This window comes from Rhinolophus hipposideros, assembly GCF_964194185.1.
Source record: "Rhinolophus hipposideros genome assembly, chromosome: 1".
Taxonomy (NCBI): Eukaryota; Metazoa; Chordata; class Mammalia; order Chiroptera; family Rhinolophidae; genus Rhinolophus; species Rhinolophus hipposideros.
This window is the reverse complement of record NC_138047.1, coordinates 46,847,704-46,866,551: the sequence shown is the minus strand read 5'-3', so window position 1 is coordinate 46,866,551 and position 18,848 is coordinate 46,847,704. Positions and strand designations below refer to the sequence as shown.

The 18,848-nt window shown below is 32.8% G+C and overlaps 1 protein-coding gene across 4 annotated transcripts in view; it reads left to right on the top strand.

Annotated features, from left to right (window-relative positions):
- TECRL (trans-2,3-enoyl-CoA reductase like) overlaps window positions 1-18,848 on the top strand; it is a 107,993-nt gene that overhangs the window by 791 nt on the left and 88,354 nt on the right. The gene's annotated exons all lie outside the window — the stretch shown is intronic.

The following is an 18,848-nucleotide window of genomic DNA, read 5'->3' as shown; positions in this document are numbered from 1 at the left end:
TCACTTTTGATAAAAGGTTTACTCATTTCAAATCAACAATGCCCATGTTCCTAAAGATTGTCTTGCTTAATTTTACCTATTTATATTCATATCACAAATGCTTCACTAAGGAAAGATAAAATAGATACTTCCTAGATCACACAAACATATGTGTACATTGTAGATACACATATGTACATACCATATTTCAAACATTTTGTTTTTCAAAACTTAAAGACACTAGTAGTTTAATTTATTATATGAAAGATTGATATTTTAATAAAATGTATTTCCATTTATTTTTCTTTACTGACATGTTAAATAATATTTTTGCCATTCTAAAAATAAAATTCAATCACTGATTCCATTTCACTATGCTCTAGCTGTTTTTCCACATAAAAGGGGGAGCGTTTACTGTTTTTAATTGCCACGAGATAACATATACTTTCCTAGTTAGTAATTATAACACTATGACCAGCCTGTTATTTGGGTAATATTAACTTTCATTTACAAATGGAAATGAAAGATAAAGAATTTTCACAAGTTCATACAGGACATAAGTGGAGGGTCGGAGATTCAAACCACTTTTATACAATTCTAAATCATATTCTTTTTCTATAGTACAACTGGGAACATATATAAATGATGAATATATATATTGTTTATAAAGAATTTTAACTTATGAATTACATGCATGGTATAATTTACTTCTATGTTAGTATCTTAGTAAAGGTTTTGCATTTCTGTGTCATACAGAAATAAGACAAAAAAGAAATTCTCATCCAGAAGTTGCTGATATTTACAATATTTCTCTATCAAAAATATAAAACTTTTAAGAAAGATACAATTAAATCAGGGGAAACAAGGAAATAAATAGAATGGATATTAAATTGGTCAAGGCTTTATGAGCACCAAGATACTAAACAATACTGGTTTTGTGTCCTTTCTGATGTGTCTAAACCTTGACACAAAATCCACCTTGAAATAATGAGAAAATGATGGGCTTCTAATTATTTTTCTCAAACATTTACATTTGTATAATTGAGATTTTATTTGAAACTAAGGCATGGAGTTTTACGTTTCTAGCATTAATTAAATTGAAAAAACATTAATCATGCCGGAAGCCTGCATTCTTTAGAGATAAGGATTTTGCTCAGGAATCTCACATTTGAACTGTAAGAGTCCTGGTATTTGCATTTGCAGTGGCAAACCTTTGGGGAAACTCAGTAGTCTAGATAGGGATTAATTTTGGATTCCTCACCAGCCTTTACTGCACAGTCAACACCGTATGATGTGCAACTTACTATACCCAAATCCTTGTCAATAGAACTGGATTTTGTCTTGTCATGTTTTAGTTAAATCATCTCTTAATGATGGCAAGACATTTAAAAGAAAAAAGTATAGATTCACTTTCTTTTTTCATTATTATTATTTTTTTTTTTGCTTCATGATTCCTAACAGTTCAAGTTTGTAAACCTGGGAAAGGCTGGTTTTGTTTGTTGTTCAAGATAATGTTTTTCTTAACAAATTAACAGCTATATAAATAGTAAGGTCATGTCAAGAGCCTTTTGTTATACTTGGTTCTACCTATTATACAAAAGAAGTGTTGCTTATGACTTAGTACCTGTCTTTCAACAAAAAATGTACTGCCTTATAAAGTCATAAAAGTTAAAGGTCATGTACTTTGGAACTAAGCATATCTGGACGAACTCCCTGTTACATCAACCATATCTAGCAAGGCTCAGTAAAGTCATTGAATTGTTGATCCCCAGGACCCTTATTTAGAATATAGGTTAATAAAATATATTTTTAAGCTTATAATGAAGAGTAGGAATGAGATATGTAACATGCAAAGCATAGTGCATTAAACACAATATATATGTTCGAATATATATGTGTATATATACATATATATGTATGTGTGTATATATGTATGTGTTTATATGTATATATGTATATATATATGTATATATATGTATATATATATACACACACAGATATGTTTTAATAACTATTTGGAGAGATAAATTTATGTGTATAAAATCCAAGAAACAGGTAAGTGATGAATTTGTGATACTGACAGAATTTAAATTTGACTTCTTGAGAATCATTCATTGACATGACTTGTTTTAATGCTTAGCTTAGACACAAATTTTCAGATATCTTGAGTGGACTGTATTTTAGTAATAGGTACATGCTGAGCTCTAGTAGAAATCATGCTTGCATCTAGATATTATAACTTCAGAATGGATAGAGCGTGTACACAAGATATTCATGTAACAAAAACATTGAGAGAATTCCTGGGATTAAAGAAAATATATTGAAACATGTCCTTTTACTTACACACACACACACACACACACACACACACACACACACCAAACAAACAAACAAACAACTTTCTATGCCTTCAGTATCTTCTGCAGGTTCTGTCCATTCCTCTCATTACTTTCCTCATGTTCATTTTGTCTGCCCACGTTTTACTTTTCACATTTCGTCATAAACCCACTCCATTCAGACGTTTGCCTCCATCACCTCTCAGAATATAAAATTGCTGAGGTCACCAGTGAGGCAGTGGTAAATACCCTGCTAAATCAAAGTTCAAATCTCATACTTTATTTTACTCAGTATATCAGCACCATTTGCCACTGTTAAGAACATCCTCCTTAAAACACCTTTGCTATATGAGTTCCAGGATAATACCACACACATTTTTTTTTAAGCCTACTTTATTGGCGTCTCCCTTTCATCTTGCTGCTTCTTTATTATCTGACTTATTGGGTATGGACTGTCAGCAACCTTGTCATCAGAAGTTCTCCCCATCTTTAGTTATTAATCTTACTGAGTCCCATAGCTTTAAATGTCATCTGCCTATTGGTGACTCATAAACATGTAACCACAGCGTATCCTCTTCCCCTGAACTGCAAATCTACTTACCTTTGTATCTATGTATGCATCTTTCTATGTATCGATCTACCTACCTATTTGGATATTTACTAGGCATCTTAAACTTCATATATCTAAAACTGAATACTTGTGCTTCCCTAAATTTTTTTCCAGTTCAATAAGTAGAACTACATCCTTCCAATTGTTGAAGACAAACACTTAAAGGCATCACAACTCATCTCCTAATCTCATAACCCACATACAATCCATCTTCATGATGATACCTCACATGTATCCAGACTGACAAATTTTAACCTCCTCTACTGCCAGCACTCCTAAATCTTTCCTGTTTCTGCCCTTAGCACCTTCCATTTATTTCCTACATAGCAACAGAACTAGCCTGTTACATTGCGTCAAAGAACATCATTCACTACTCAAAACTAGTCAGTATACTCCTTTAGGTCTTAAATATAACCTTTTTTCTTGGAGACTTTCCTTACTACCTAGTTAAAATGGCAAAATCTGGCAATGTTTTATATTACCCTTCCTTGTTCTATTTCTTTACTAACACTTATTTCTTTTTCAGTTTGTTTATTTGGCCTACCCTTGGTATGCCAGCTTCACAAAATCTGGGATTTGATTTTTATCACTTGTGTATCTCCAACAGTGCTTTGCACAAAGAAAACATTTAACCAATATGTATTTAATAACTCAATGCCTGTTCAAGGGATATGTGGATTTTATAATGCATTCACATATAGCTCTGATAGTTTTGGAGTACAGGAGTATAATACTTGAAAATACGTATTATTATTTTCTAAATCAAATTACCATTGTAAATATATTCAGAGGAAAATACATTAGTTAACCCTTTCTACTGAATGTCCAAATTCCTGACTTGCTCCCAACAATGATATATAAAATTTAACTTTGTATTAGAGTGTAAGTTACTAACAGATAGTCATGTTCTGACTATAAAATCTAACAAGCTTTTCTTAAAGAAGACAGTGCAAGGGGGATATTTAACTAATTTAGTTATTTCCTAGGAATGATTAAGATAATATGACTAATCAAGGATAAAAATATAGAGAGAAGAATTAAAACATATTGTTAATATCATTTTAAAGAATTATTGGAACATCAAAATACATACAAAAATACAAATTAAAAAATAACAATGAATTATTTCTAGTTGCTAACTATCCATCTCACTTCTATATTATAAATGTCAGAAGCTTATCTTGCGATAAATCGATGATTCAAGACCACAGCAAGAGCTCCAAAAGCTAGAGGTGATAAACGTTTCCAATAGCATCCCATACTTTTTTCTCTGATCTCTTGTCTAAGGAGCTTGACTTTAAGAGCTCCCTTTCCCTTATTGTTTAATTTGCTCTATGTCAAAGCTCTCAAAAGCCTTTTAAAGCCTTTTTACAAATAAAATAAAACACTCAGTAATTCCCCAATCCTTCTAATGGTAAAAATACCAGTGTTGGTTTTTTTCCCCCCTCCCAGAAAACAGTCGATAGAATTATAGGGTGATAAGACTGCATAATTGCACTTTTAATATTTTACTTAGAAGTTTGGAGAATTTTCAATTTCTGACTTGCTACTATTCATATTTGATCTTGGACATGCTATTTAGCATACTTATGTCTCAAATTGTTCATGTGTAAAATCTGCTTTAAAATGATCGTGGCAGATTTCAAAATTTCATGTATATGTAAATGACATCCCTCTTCTTCTTCCTTTTTCTTTTCTGTTTTCTTCCTCCTCTTTTCCTCCCATCCCTGCCCCTTTTTTCCTTTCTTCTTCTTCAGTCCCATTTCTCCTACTTCCCATTATGTAGTATGATATTTGAAAGCTTATAAGTTTCAGAGTCAGACAGACTAGAATTTTAATATAAATCTGACTGCTTTTTCTTTTTCCTTGGACATGAGCCAATATCTCTGCCCTTTATTATTATTTTCTATAAAATGATTTACTTATTATTATTCTTGATCTTTACAGAGGAGAAGCTGTGGTACAGCGAGTTGAAAGGAAGAACTTAGTGTATGTTAGAACCAAGCTTTGAACCTGGCAATGAACACATATGTGCTGTGCCTTGCTCTTAACTCTTATACACCTACTTGACAGAATTTAATGAGTTTCACTAGCCAGGATTCATGTGTTCTGTTTAATTTCATTATTGGGGCATCTGGCTTTTGACACAGTGTGTTTCAGGACAGAAATTCTGTTTTCAAAGGAAGTCCACTTGCCCTTCCATTTGAGACAAAGGAAGGCTCTTAAGCAGTCTTTCTATTTTGTATATATAGACATAAAATAGCATCAATTAACCTTCAAACCTAGAAATTAATATATATTAATATAAAGTCTCTTTTAATAATAATTTTTTTCTCCATTGTATGTTTTTGGCTTCTTTGTCAAAAATCATTTGTCCATATTTATGTGGGTTTATTTCTGGGTTCTCAGTTCTATTCCATTGGTCTGTGTGTCTGTTTTTCTGTCAATACCATGCTGTTTTGATTACTGTTGCCCTGTACTACAAGCTGAAATCGGGAAGTGTGATACCTCCAGCATTGTTCTTTTTTCTTAGGATTTCTATGGCTAGTCGGGGTCTTTTGTGGTTCCATATCAGTCTGATGATTTGTTGTTCTATTTTTCTTTTTTTAAATGCCATTGTGATTTTGCTGGGGATTGCATTAAATTGGTATATTGCTTTGGGTAATATGACCATTTTAACTATATTTATTCTTCCAATCCATGTACATAGAATGACTTTCCATAAAGAAGATGTAGTATCTATACACAATGGAATACTATCTGCCATAAGAAAAGATGATATAATTTCATTTGCAACAACATGGATGGATCTTGAGATTATAATGCTAAGCGAAATAAGTCAAACAGAAAGTAGAGAATCATATGATTTCACTGATATGTGGTATACACAACTGAAAACAACAAAAGAACAAGACAAACAAATGAAGGAACAAAAACTCAGACAAAAACAATAGTTTAGTGATTACCACAGGGGAAAAAGGAAAAAGGGTGATAGATGAGGGTGAAAGGGAGTAAATATATGATGATGGAAGGAGCACTGATTCTGGGTGGTGAACACTGAATGTGATAGCTGATGTATTACAGAATTGTACACCTGAAACCTATGTAACTATTTTTTTTAAATTAAACTTTTATTTAAAAAATCAAAAAAAAAATCAACACAATGTGCTATCAAAATTTTACAAATTACAAAATTGAGATGAATGGTTTCTCACAAAATAGGTAATGAAAATATTCATTTCTGTGAACCCAGAGGTGCCCCTGTACCCACTCCTTTTTTTGGATGTGCTTGGGAATTTCATAATATTATAGGCAGTTCTATTTTTAAAAGAAACAGTGTGCTTTGCTTAATATTATTTTCTCTGACTTAGATTTCTTTCAGAAAAAGTAGTCGTATTATATTTAACATGGAATGTCATGACAGGCAATGTGGTAGAGTGGTTTATGCTCTGAGGTCAGATATTTATGCCTTTATTTGACACAAATTATTTTTTGCATATTATTATGAAAATTTGAAAATTGTTGTTTTATCATTTTAACATGTTACTTAATTACTCTGACTCTTGGTTTTTCTTTATCAAAAGTAGGGTAAATATCTGTCTTCCAGGAGTAACTAAGGGTTCTATATTTGTTTGTAAATTGTAGCACCGTGCATACACATGATTAGCTGTCTGTAAATTAATGTAATATTTTAGATAGGGCCAATACATTAGAAACATTATTGTTCCACTGAAGTGAGAAAAATTGAGTTACTACTTCTCTATTCTTCCTATAATAATTAAAGCATTTTAAAATCATAGTCATTATCTTTTTCTGAAATTAATAGAAAGCCTGTCAGAATTAGAAAACATAGCCACAGAGACAATCTTTGTAGTATCAGTTTCTAGCATTCTATATCCAATTCTCATACTCCAAATAATGTACATCTGTTTATTATACTATGACATACTATGAAAGCTACCAATGAACATATAAGCACTGCACACGATGTAATTACTAGAAAAAGAATGAATAAACTCTAGAAAACTATTCATGAATAAAATTTATAAAACAAATATAGTCTACTATGAGTATTGAATTAAAATTTATCTTCATTTTTCTATTTAAATATATCACCATGTAAGAAAATTGGTTTGGTTTAGGGTTAAGCTATAAAGAGGATGTCATTTCTATCTAATACATGAGATACGATGATAGTCCATTTAGAAAGTTTACATATATAAGTTTGAGAGGATGCATCTAAAAAGAATTGAAATTTACCAGATTCAGTGGTCCTACAACTCTCTATTTTGACACTTTAGCACGTCACAATTAGGTATGCATTAATTCAATAAATATTTGTTGAGATATTTGTCTAGTACTTTACCAGGTGTTTGAGATAATGCAATAAGTCATATAGATGCAGTGCCTATCTTCATAGATTTTGTTCTCTCCTGTGAAAGACGAACAGAGTAGATGTAATTTTAGGTCCAAAGATATCTACATAGTAAGAAAAAAATCAAGGTAATTTTGAGTGTTAAACACAGTGAGATAAGTGTGTGGTGAAAGGAATATAATATTCTATTACTCCTTTATTTCAGTTACATTAAGTTTAACCAGGGTTTTACTGTTTGGATTTCTAATGAATTAATGAGTTGTAATTAATGAATTTCTCTATATGTAAATCTGTTATGAATTTATCAAACTATCACTTGTTAAGTGTAGCACAGGTTGCCAGATGGTGAGCTGTGGTTCAACAACAGACCGCAGGCGGAACTGAAATAGAGAAGTTTCTTCCAGGTCTTGGAGGAAGTACAAGGCATACACCTCAAGGGGCCACCCTGGGAGGTCAAGGCAGAGTACAGACAGACAAAGAGGCAGTGCCTGCCTGGGACATGTTACTTTATTAAGGTCCATGAATGAAATGCTTTGGGGTCCCCAGATACAGCAGAATTTGTCAATTCAAATAAAAATAGTAGGATTTAGGTAAACCTGAATGAGATCTTATTTAAAGTGTGCACAAGGAAAAGGCACTGGGGGGCAAAGGAGACTGCTGATAGCGAGGCTATTGGGAAAGTCCTATCAGGAATGTACAGTTTCTTGTGACTCTGAGGGCCACTATATACAGTATGCACTTACTTCAGGGTTTGGTGTCAGTTTAAGGTCCTGCAGGAGTCCTAGTGAAAGAAAAGGGGTGCCAAGGCAGCAACACCATGCTGTCACTCAGCTAATCTCTCAACAGTTGAAATTTACCAAATTCAGTGGTCCTCCAACTCTTTAGTTTGACATTTTAGAATGTCACAATCGAGAATTTATTAATTCAATAAATATTATTTGAGATATTTGTCTAATGCTCTATGAAGATGTGCATGCTCTACTAATTATAAAAAAGTTCACGATGAAGGAATTTATAATTCTTTCATGATCTAACAGTTCAAACCCAAAAGATAAAAACTATGCTTGCCTAAAATATTTCTGGGAAATAATTTTGGCTTGACTTTACTAGGCTTTTGTTTGATTCTTTAGAAATTAAAGGAAAATGGTATATTAGATATGTATCTTGTCCAGATTAACATTTTACTGGTCCATTTTTGTAGCTTCAAAAATAGCTATTAAAACAATTACCTAACTTGTGCTGATCTTAGTGTATACTTAACCACAACACACATTTTTTGTTTTGTTTTGTTTTGTTTTCTTTCACTTACCTTAGTGCTCAAAATGATCGAGTGACAACTTGTCTGCAGTGGTTCCTCATAAAATTAGGGTTTAATAAATGAGCAATAATTTAAGGCAACATTAAGAAATAAAAATCCCATTACTCTATATTTTAAATTATCTAAAGACTTTAGGGAGAGAGGTATGAATGGGACAATATTGTAGCAAGTGGATACTAATATTTGTATCACATTAAGACTTTTAGTATCCTCATGCCACATTTCTGGACACACATTTATGCTGCCTGAAGCCTGAAGTTTGCATTATTAGAAGCATAAGCACAGGAAAATTCATATTTTTATTAGAATCGGTGTAATGACAGCATTTAAGCTCAATGTCATCCCAAAGTATAAATGCGAGTGATCTTAGATTTACGTATTTTTATATTGCATCTTACTTCTGCTGAGAAAATTATGTTATTTGAATGGCTACATGAGAAGAGCTCAAAGGTTGATTGGGCAATAATTGTTTGAAGCTATTACTCCTAAAATGTTCTCAATTCATTATGATTAAGTACTATCTACAAGAATATCTTGCAGTGGCATAATCCTAGAGCACTGCATGCTTCCTTCATCCCTCTTCTCTCCTTTTCTTCTTTCCTGTTTATTTTTTTTCTTCATATACATTGAAGAATACCAATCAATCTTCCAGTTGCTAGGCACTGTAATAGACCCTGGGAACACTAGCATGAAGACCAAACCAATCCAAACCAAATATATTCCTTTCTTTTCAGATGTTTAGAGTGTTGTCATGGGTAATGACACGTAAATAGTCCAACACAAGATAATATAACACAAGCTAAAATAGAAGGACCCCATCCAAGTACTAAATAGGCCCAACCCTGCTTAGCTTCTGAGCTCAGACGAGATCAGGCGTGTTCAGGGTGGTATGGCCATAGACTGACTCAACTTAACTCCAAAAAAACAAACAACTCAATTAAAAAATGGACAGAGGACTTGAGGAGACATTTTTCTAAAAAGGACGTACAGAAGGCAAGAAGACATATGAAGAAATGCTCAACCTCACTAACCATCAGAGAAATGCAAATAAAAACCACAATGAGATACCACCTCACTCCAGTCAAAATGGCTATCATCAATGAATCAACAAACAACAAATGCTGGCGCAGATGTGGAGAAAAGGAAACCCTTGTGCACTGTTGATAGGATTGCAGATTGGTGCAGCCACTATGGAAAACAGTATGGAGGTATCTCAGGAATCTGAAAATGGAACTACCCTATGATCCAGTAATTCCACTCCTAGGCATCTACCCGGAGAAATCCAAAACTCCAATTCAAAAATCTGTATGCACTCCTATGTTTATTGCAGCACTATACACAATAGCCAAGACATGGAAACAACTGAAATGCCCATCGGTAGATGACTGGATTAAGAAGCTGTGGTACATTTATACAATGGAGTATTACGCAGCCATAAAGAAGAAATAAGTCTTATCATTTGCAACAACATGGATGGATCTATAGAACATTATGTTAAGTGAAATAAGTCAGAAAGAGAAAGACAAGTACCATATGATCTCACTTATATGTGGAACCTAAAGAAAAGAATAAGTGAATGAACTAATCAGAAACAGTTTTGGGGACAAAAAGAGAAAACCCGAGAGTTGTTAGACGGGCGGGGGTGGGGGTGGGGATAAGGGGAAAGGTGAAGGGATTAGGAAGAGCTGGTAACCAGAAGATGGCCTCAGAGTTTTTGAAAATTAATTTGGGGAACATATGTTGTAAAGATTTTGTTGGGTATCCGATGGAAAGGTGTCCTATTTGGGAGACCACCTCAGTGATACCATGGATGCCTGATCATGGCATTGTACACCAGAAGCTAAACAATAATGAATGCCAACTATAATTTTATATATATAATGTGATGGCTCGGTGTGAGGTCGGAGGGATAGTGGACGGGGGGAGGGGGTTCACAGTGTGAGGGATATAAATGATGAACGTCTAAGTATTACCTTGTCTTGTACACCTGAAACTAACAAATTAAAAAAAAAAAAGATTTCCAACACAGGGAAAAAAATAAAAATAAAAAATAAATAAAAATAAAATAAAATAAAATAGAAGGACCAACAAAGTGCTGCTGAGCCCAGATGAATCATTTTTTTTTTTTCCTCATTTCTACTGAAGAAAATGAGAGTGGCTTCAGATATCTCTTCCAGTTATAAACAGTCCCAGCACACTGAAGGATCATCATAGGGTTATTTCTAACAATGAAAGGTAATTTCCTAAAGTAGAAATTATGTCCTCGAAGTGTCTTACATCCTTGTCCTTGCAGGCTTTAAAGGAAGGCACACTGCTATAGAGATACCTCTGGAGAATTTAGGAAGGAAGGTAAAGATGAATTCCCTCCCCACACCAGAGTTACAAGTGTGCAAACTTGTCAGGCTCCATAGCATTAGTATGTAATATTTCATTAGTGGATTTTAAAATTGACAGTCTTCAAATAATTTTCAATCCCTGTTGATCTACTGGGATTCAACTGAGTAAACTGAGCCACCAGTTAAAGCCAATGAATGTAGCAGTCATTCATTTTCCTATGAGAAGTTGTTCTCTTTTAGATGAATTTATTTTGAACGGCCTAGTACACCTAGATAACATATATTTTATTTGAGAATTGATATTTCTCTTAAATCAAGGAATGCTGCACATCTGCCTTCTTATAAACTCACCATTCTAAAATAATTTTGTGAAAAGTGAATTATTATTGTCTGTCTTTTTTCCCTTATTGCAGTTTAAGTTTTCTCATTAAACATTTTTACTGCCGCCAAAATAAGCATTTAATATTACTTCATGTTTAGGGAATTTCTAACTTTGCAATTATCGGTTATTTGATTTTAAAAAAAATCAAATTGTAATATAATTAGCAATTTCTCTTAACAAAACATTTGATGAATTACTGGATGTCTAATACAGTCTTTCATTTTTCTATACTTGTCTGTGTGCCATTGAATACAGATTTATCATTTGCCTCTCATAAGCTTCAAAAGCAATTTTATCTAGATTTTTTTAACTCAACATGATAAGAAAAACATAAACAGCTAGAAGATCAGTCATAACCTGTGACCTACTGATTGTTAAAATAATATTTACTTCATTTCAAAATGCGAAGAAAAAAATCTGCTTTTTTCTAATTAGAAAAAATAGATTAATACATTTACTAATTTGCTTTTACTTTTCAATCAACATTTCTGGCATTGCACAGACAATGTCTTCTTAGACCTTTGTTGGTAATAGAATCCCTTTAACTTAATGGTTCAGTATGTTATAGTTTAAGTATTTAAATACAATTTGGCTGAAGTACCTAAGTCTACAGCTGTTTTAGGGGTTATACTGTGCTACAATAAAAAAGAAATATCTGAACTCAAAGTTTAGCTTTGTTTCAGCACACAGAGACACCTATTTCTCCTTCGCCTGATTATGTCTCTTCTAATTACTCACGCCACTCACCATCACATCAGTCCTAAAAGCAGGGACCAATGTGTGGAGTTCCATAATACATAATACATAAGTGATGGAATGAACATTTTTTTTTTCAGATCTGTCCAGGCTCTTGCCTCATGGTTATGAATCACTGCTAGCATACGGACTGATCTACCTGGGTCTTTACTGAACACCCACAGGATCTGTAACAAAACAATGAAGATACTATAGTTTTTATCAGGTGTAGTTACAGCCCATATGTTTCACAACATCACTAGGTAAAACAGAATTGAAATTATTACAAGTGAAATGGTTTTGTTATTGTATTACCATTTCAATTGTCACCTAGAATCTGTTTAATTTACAAAAGCCAGATTGATTTTTGTCTTAAATTTATTAGTTTCAGGTGTACAAGACAAGGTAATACTTAGACGTTCATCATTTATATCCCTCACACTGTGGACCCCCCTCCCCCCATCCACTATCCCTCCGACCTCGCACCAAGCCATCACATTATATATATAAAATTATAGTTGGAATTCATTAATGTTTAGTTTCTGGTGTAGAGTGCCATGATCAGGCATCCACAGTATCCCTGAGGTGGTCTCCCAAATAGGACACATGTCCATCGGATACCCAACAAAATCTTTACAGCATTATTGAATACTTTCCCCAAATTAATTTTCAAAAAAACCCTGAGGCCATCTTGTGGTTACCAGCTGCTTCCTAATCCCTTCACCTTTCCCCTTATCCCCTCCCCCCCCGCCCATGTAACAACTCTCGCTTTTTCCTTTTTGATTTTTTAAAAATCTAAGTTATATTATGTCACTCCTCTAATGAAAAGCCTCCAACAACTACACAACTTACTCAGAAGAAAATCCAAACTGCTGTCCTGTACTTTAAATGGTTATGGATTTATCTTTGCAACCTCATCTCTCTGGTCATATCTTTAACCAAGCTGTCCCTATCTCATTCTGCTACAAACACTCTGACTCGCTTGCCATTTCTCAAACTCTCGATGTGATGATCCCTCACTGTCTCTGCCCTTGATTCCTCTGTCTGGAAGAATCTTCTTCTGGATATCTACATAATTTTCTTCCTAGCTAAGGCCTTTACTCATATATCCTTACCTTCCAAACAGAATCATACTTCTGTCGATCATTTCTGATCTCTTTATATTTTCTTTTTAGAACTTAATCACCCTCAGATATATTACATAAGTATTTCTTAGTAGTCTGTCTCATTTCTTCTAGAATATTAGTTCAATGTGTGCCATTGCACCACAGTGTTTTAGCACATAGATTTAGGTACATGACTGCCTGTATTTAATCAAGCTCTGTGGCTTATTGGCTGTGTGACAGGGTGCAAACCTTGTAACATTTAAGTAAATCAGTTTCTGCACTGTCAACTGGGGATAATAATAGTACCTAACTCTTTGGGTTGTTAGAAGTATTAAATTAGTTAACTGCTTAAAAGAGTATCTGGTACATAGAATACAATATATATGTACTGATTATTATGTTAAAACAGAGTAATACTCGTGTGTGTATGTGTGTACGTGTATGTGTTTACACTCCGATATGCATGACATATAACAAAGTTACTTGTCCATAATTCATACTCAATTAATATTTTTAATGAAACAGCAAACTATGATAAATATTTGCCATATTATATTAGTTTAGCTTTGGGTAATGATTGATTTGTTTTATTAACGGTGATCAAGTTTATGTTAAGATCTAAGTTATAATATCTGAAATAGGTATGAGCAGCAAGGCATATCTGGGCAGTGAACACTTTCTAAAAGGATTTTATTTGTATTAATTAACTAATCAATGGTGTAACTTTAAGAAGACATATTTCATGACCATGATTTCTTCATATTTTAAAGAGTCTCAGTATCACATACTTCATGACATTGTTCATAATGGCCAAGTATTATCTAACTAGAGTAGCTCCTACATAGTACTCGTAAATACTCAACACATTTTCCTCCACCTCTCATCTCCACTTTTTTCTCCCTCTCCACTACATTGTACAGTAAGGTTGTTAGGTACAAGGTTTAAACTAGATTATTTGGATTCAAAGTCCATCCTTGTAGCTTATTAGCTGTGAGTTGGATAAATTACTTAATCACTCTGAGTCAGAGTTTTCTCATCTTAAGAGTAAAAATAATACTGTATCTTAAGCCATAAGGATGGTGTGAGAGTTCAATTCTTTAGCAAAGATAAAAGGTCTTCGGATAGTGCTGTACTCTTACTAAGCATTTCAATGATGTTACTTACGACTGCTAGCAGTATTAATGATCTTCAGTGCTATTTCTCTCTGACAAATTAAGGTAAAAGACAAATGAGACAATTATTTAATTATAACACAAAACTAGCTAGCAAACTCACTTCAGTGATAAAATATTTCCATCTATATAAAAATAACAGTATTAATAGTATTAGCATATATCGAGCTTTGAAATTGAACGATTTCATAGGATTCAATAACATTCACTGTCTTTATAAGTCCATAGCAGTTATATTAGGACAGTTTATGTTCAGAAAGGCAGAGGTAGAATTTGTTATCTATATCATAATTTTTATCCCTGTTTCTTGGTGTGTTTATCAATAGCACGTTTTTACATTTAATATTGTTTTAATTGGGATTATAAATTCTATGGTTATCTTTTCTACATTTAAGCTGTGAGATGAATGCAGTCTAAAAGGCTGTGACCTGCACAAGTACTGAGGATCAGATTTTCTAGTTTTGTAAGACTGATAAAATACTGATAAAAACACTAGCTACACAACATGAGGATAATGATGCTGTTATAATGCCTGATCGTTACCACTTTTGGACCATGAGTAACAGAGGCTAAGCTTCCTGCTATATACAGTAGGAAAGCAATTTTTATTATTACTTGCAATTATAATTTTAAGTACACTATATATATTAGGTCATGTTGGTGATGGAGGTCACTTTATATCTTATGTAACAAAACCGTTGATCTTCTATTTATCTAATATTGTATGAGCTATTTTTATTTATGTTATGTGCCCAGGAAACTAATGCCTTGGTCAAGGATAAAAAGCATACATCTTGTGAGAAGGACAGAAAATGAATTAAAGTTTGTATCCTAACCCACCCCCCATACTGAAGGAACCTGAATTTTCCAAATATAGCATATATACATATATATGTGTGTGTGTATATATATATATATATATATATATGTATAAATGTATATGCATATATACATATATATGTGCATATATATGTGTATATATGTATATATAAATGTTATATATGATAACATTTGAAATATATAACATCTATGCATTTATATCTATCAAGAGCTTAAAGTAACATGATTTATTAAAATGCATGATATATTCTTACTTAGCATGAAGAGAAAAGATGGGAATAGTACCTGGTTTTATGGTTTTCTATATATTAGACAAGAAAATAAAATTTTAAACATTTGTGGAAACTGACTTTATGAGTCTTAAAATTACTGTTTTCTCCCCAAACACCTATGGGTAGAAAGTAGGCTCTAGGAGAGCAGACCTTGTCTTTTAGTTCATCGGTTTTTGGTTTAGATACCTTATAACATTGAGACACCTTGGATTTTGAGATTGAAATCATGACTGAAAGGAATGTTTCACTGCTTCCATGAAGATATTGTGTGTGTATTTTGAAAATACAGAGGAAGAGGACCAAATATTTCATGATCAGAAGGGTAGGCTCTGGTAAACGTTAATGTTATTTATTCAGATTGTTTTTGCTGGTTCTCACACAGGAACATGGTGGTTCCTACTTCTCTGAAGTAACGTGTTTTGTGCTTTGAAATACGGGTGAAAGGCATATATTTATATCTGGAGGGGAACTTTAAGCATCTAATCTAATTTAACCACCTTTTTTCAAAGAAAAAGAAAAGCTTCTGCCTTGAAAACAAGCAATATTCCACATGTGGTCAGTTTTTCCAGTATAGATACTAAGGTGAGGAAAATTCAGAGCAGATCTACCAGCCAATCTATGGTCTACATGTAGTCTGCGAAAAATAAGCATATATTATTTAAACCACTAAGATTTTGTCCCAACCTAGATTATTCTGACAGGTACATTCAATGAAACTTGAATTACATGGCTTGCATTATTTTGTCAATTTGTTATGAAAGATCATCCCATCATTAGCAAAACTTGTAAGAAAGAGAAAGAGAGAGGATAGCAGTTTTCTATATCATTGTGTAATTTTTCCTCTTAAACCTTTACATACACATCAATGTCATTAATCTCATTTTAAAACGGTAAGTTATGACTACTTGAAACTAAAATGTGTCTTCACAGCAAGGTAAACCATTAACAAAATGAAAAGGTAACCTATTGAATGGGAGGAAATATTGGCAAATTACATATCTAACATGGGGTTAATATCTAAAACATATATGGAACTCATACATCTCAATACAAAAAAAAAGAACAAGAAAAAGAATCCCAAAAACAAATATAAAAAACAAATAACGCAATATAAAAATAATTAAAGAACCTAAATAAACATTATTCCATTCCAAGGAAGACATACAAATGACCTACAGGTACATAAAAATGAGCTCATCATCACTAATCATCAGGAAAATAGAAATCAAAACCACAATGACATATCATCTTATACTTGTTAGGATGACTATTATCAAAAAGACAAGAGATGGCAAATGCTGATGATATTATAGAGAAAAGGGAACCCTTGGATAGAGAACGGAACTCTTATACAGAGAATGGAAAACAGTATGGTGTTTCCTTAAGAAATTAAATATAGAACTGTCATATAATGCAGCCATCCCATTTTGAGGGTATATGTATACCCCACTTTTGGATATATATATGAAGCAAAACCATTATCTCAAAGGGACATCTGTAGTCCGATGTTTACAGCAGCATTATTCACAATATCCAAGTATGGAAACAACCTAAGTGTCTATCAACAGATACATGGATGAAGAGAATGTGGTGTACATATACAATGGGACATTATTCACTCATAAAAAATAAGAACATTTTGACATTTGCAACAATATGCATGACCTAGAGAGTATTAAGCTAAGTGAAGGACAAATACTGCATATTATTACTTATATGTGGAATTTGAAAAAAAAAAAAAAAAGACCACGTCAAATCAGGGGTTGAGGGGTAAGGGAAATAAGGAGAAGTTGGTAAAAGTTACACATTTTCAGTTGCAAGATGAATATGTTCAGAGGATCTATGGTATAACATGCTAAATACAGCTGATAACACAGTATTCTATAATTGATATTTGCTAAGAGAGTAGAACTTAAATGATCTCACCAAAAAACAAACAAACAAAAAAGGTAAATATGTGAAATAATGGATGTGTTAATTAACTGAATGGGGGGAAGCTTTTCATAATGCAGATGTATATCAAATCATCATGTTGTACACTTTAAATATCTTACTATTTTATTTTTTAATCATACCTCCATAAAGCTAAAAATGAACTATTTAACAAACAAAACACATGAAAGGCAGATTTATAAAATAACAAAATAATTTAATAAATTGACTATATTTGATACTCAGTCTAGCCACTGGATTTTGATTGCATCAACAAATGCTTAACGAGTACCTAATATATACTAGGATTTCTAGTAGGTGATACTGAGAAAAATAGACAGCAGAAGTGGTCTGTTTCTAAATATACAAGGTTGAATTAACAGAACTCCCATATTTCACAGATCGTGAATTTGGCTTAATGTGGCTGATATAAAGATTCTGGTTTAAAAAAAATGGAATACTGTTGTCATGAATGGAGTAGAAGTAGTTCTTGGCTTAACACACAAAGTATTCAGTTCTGGCCATTTAAATTTGTGATCACTGTTAGACATCCATGCATAAATATTAAAAATCAAGTTTTACATATACAACTGCAGCTATGATAACAAGTTGGTGCTGGAGATATACACTTAACAGTATGGAAATATATGGCATTCAATGTCATGGGAATAAATGAGATTTGCTTTGTAGATAAATAATGACTTACTTTTTACACATGATCACGAAAGTGATACAATGTAGATTTCGAAGCTTCATGCCTCATTTAATCATCAAACATTTTTCAGAATATCAGACACATTAAATAATAAAATTTCCATTGTTCTCAAAGGTGAAAAATACTCTGAATTTGTTCAATTTTTGTGGATGAATTCTTCCGTGAACATGAAATAGCCACAGTGCAATCACTTTCAGGGGCTGGCGCTATGTAATAGCATTTATGAGAGGAGTGAATTAATGGTGCAGAAATAATTGTAGCATCTCTATCTGTGGTTTGCTGTCAAACAATCCATTAATTTTCTGAAGTTGATTTTCCTTCCTAATTCTTGTTTCTTCAAACTCATTTCACATTCTTCATATTTTAAATAATGTAACATAAATCTCGAAGTAAGTAAAAGAAAATGTATGACCATCACTTCAACATTTGAAGCAATCACTGATATTTTGGAAGTCATTTTAAATCTATATCTATCAAGGTATAAGATATGAGGTCCCTTCACATCAATAAATTTAATCCAGTTATCTAAAAAAAAAATCCTGCCCTTTTTAAAAATATATATATTTAATACATAACAGTGCCCTTCAGGCTAAACTAGGTAATGACTCCAAATAATCAATGAAGTAAAATAAAAAATAAAAATGTTTAATTATCACTCATATGACATGCCCAGTGGTTGAGCTATGGCTTTGCTCTGAGTGTTCTATATTCTGGAACCAGGTAGATGAAATAACTATTGT